Source organism: Aplysia californica, unplaced genomic scaffold, assembly GCF_000002075.1.
Source record: "Aplysia californica isolate F4 #8 unplaced genomic scaffold, AplCal3.0 scaffold00059, whole genome shotgun sequence".
NCBI classification, from domain to species: domain Eukaryota; kingdom Metazoa; phylum Mollusca; class Gastropoda; order Aplysiida; family Aplysiidae; genus Aplysia; species Aplysia californica.
This window is the reverse complement of record NW_004797329.1, coordinates 1,662,159-1,664,784: the sequence shown is the minus strand read 5'-3', so window position 1 is coordinate 1,664,784 and position 2,626 is coordinate 1,662,159.

Sequence of the window (2,626 nt, the reverse complement as noted above, 5' to 3'; positions counted from 1 at the left end):
AGATCGAAAGATCATCATTGGGGGTGGGTTTTTCGGGGGTGGGGGGATATTTTGTTTTTACTATATGTATGTTTTGAGTTCGACAAAGAAATAATTTCCCTGTATTAACCTGTCCCAACATAAACATCAAATATTGGGTTTAATCATTATTTTGTTTTCCGATCTCCGGGGAAGGGCAGAAAGCCACGTGAACCCCCAGCCGGGCAAAACGTAATGAACATTCTATCAGTTATTCTCGAAAGTTTAGAAACACATCGAAACATTCAGTAAATTTCTGTTTTCTGTTTATCTAACATTTCTAGAAAGAGGTAGCTGTGTCCTCTCGTATTTTTAGAGAACAATTAAACTGGAACGTGATGCTTTCCTAAATGCTGATTAATAACACACATTTCACAACTATAATATCCAACACAAAAGATGCGGGAAGCGTAAGACAAGACATTGTGCTGTAGAATATCAATGCACGGCATGCTTGTGTTTACAACTGTCTTGGAGAGAGCCGTCCATCACTAAGGCCCCGCGTCCACTGCGCTTTTTCGTCACTTGCAGGCCAAGCTCACATGCACATGAGCTTGTTTTTGTCAGTCAATGACCGCCTTTGCCTGACTACGCGATTTTCCTGCATGCACGCTTTTTCGTCAGTCGTGTAGGGGACTAAGAAAGCCTCGATTCGACTCATTTTGGAAGGAAATTTGCATCTTTAAGTACATTTTTGCTTCTTAATTGTACTTTACATGATCAATAAAGTTGTATCTCATTATAATATATTGTAGAATAGCAGATCAGAGCTGAAAAACAGCCAAAAAAATGAAATTAAAGCACTTGACCTAGATCTAGATCATTATTTCGTTCTCGGGAGAGCTAGGGCGAAATCCTATACTGTCCGCTCAAAGAGGCCCACCAAAATAGCAAGATTGTGTAATTTGGAGAACAAAAATAATACAGAAGACGCGTAGTTTTAAGAATGGTAGAGTTATCTCACTTGGTCGTATATATTTTCTGAACACAATGTGACAGACTATAAAACAAAAACGAAGACTATAAATTCATTTTCAAGTTGTCTTTTTTTTATCATCTCTTAAGAATTGAAACAGAGGCGTGTAGAATTACTCTTAAACACGGCCAAATAAAGAATAATAGTTTATGTTAGATCTTTTAATAATAATAATAGATAGCATTTGTATAGCGCATATCCCCGCTCAGCAGCAGGCTCTATGCGTTTTACACTACATTATTACCCCAGCAGACCATAGAACACTCCGAAACATTTTCAGCTTCCCTGGAAGCATACAAGGGTGATTTATCCAAAAAGAAATTACCAGCTTGGTATTTGAAATGAAACAATTTGTTCCATTTTGTTTGATCTTATAATAGTAGATTTCATTTGGGTATTATAGGAACTGTTTCTTGCCCTAGAAAAACACTTCAAAGAAAAAGTCGTTTGCTTGCTGTTAAAACAAATTAAAACTGTCAGTATTCTGAGGGGTAATAATGCCACTCGCAACGGCATTACTTCCTGGTAGGCATTTCCGGCTTCATTGCCTTACAGTAGTCGACAAAGACATTGATTTCACAACTACATAATATGAAGATTCAGGAAAACCTATAAGTATATATATTAGTACCTAAACCAAAGGGAACTGTTCTTCAGAAAGTTGCTATGATATATAAATTTAGATTTTAAAAAATTTCCAGACACTCGCTAAGTTCAAATGATAATTCAGGCAAACCACATTCTCCTAATCATTCGACAACAAACTGAGTCCCACACGTATAAATATATAATCACCTAACAGACCCTATTCTAATATAGTACGCATAAGTTTGGGCTGTCATTATCCAAGCTTGAAAATGATGAGTTGAACTTGTCGCGTATGCTCAAAAACAGGAGATACATGTATCAATATTTCTCATTTTATTCACACTTTATACTCTGATTTGCAACTAACCACAAACCCTAACTGATATCTAGATGTCCGATATTCAAGCAAACAATGAAGCTGACCTTTATGACACATCTGTTTACTTATATCAATATGACAAATGGACAGTTAGCGCTAATGATATAATGCAGGGCTTTGTTGTGAGTGACCAAGGGGGCGAATCTCCAAAGGATTGTTCCCGAATTTGCGTTAAAAAGAAGTTTTCAAAGCTTATTCTCTTAGTTTGGTTAAATCTTTCCGGAGATGGACATCTGGTTCTTATGCTCTTTTTCGTAAATATACGTTCAACTTTGAAAGAGACGTAACAATGTGGTGCACTGTACCTTGTCCCCCCTTATGCCTTCTTTTGTTTTTAAAATTCCTTTTCTCCCCAGGGTTCCGTGGAAGGAACTCTCCCCCCCCCTGCCTTTGATACAAGAAGGATATATAGGATATGGGTAGGACGAATATATCAAAGCCATACCCCCCTCCCATAAAAAACATAACAAATGTCGAAACAACGACAGTCAGACCACATCGGTGGATGGGTTTTCCTCTCCTCATCTGGAACGGAGCCATTTCAGATCAGTGATGTGACATGGGATTCTCGTTGAGGGGAAAAACTGGATGAGTCAAACGCGTCGTCTTCGAAATGATCCATTCCATGTATGTCTGGAAGGACATAAAGACAAAGAACACGCCCC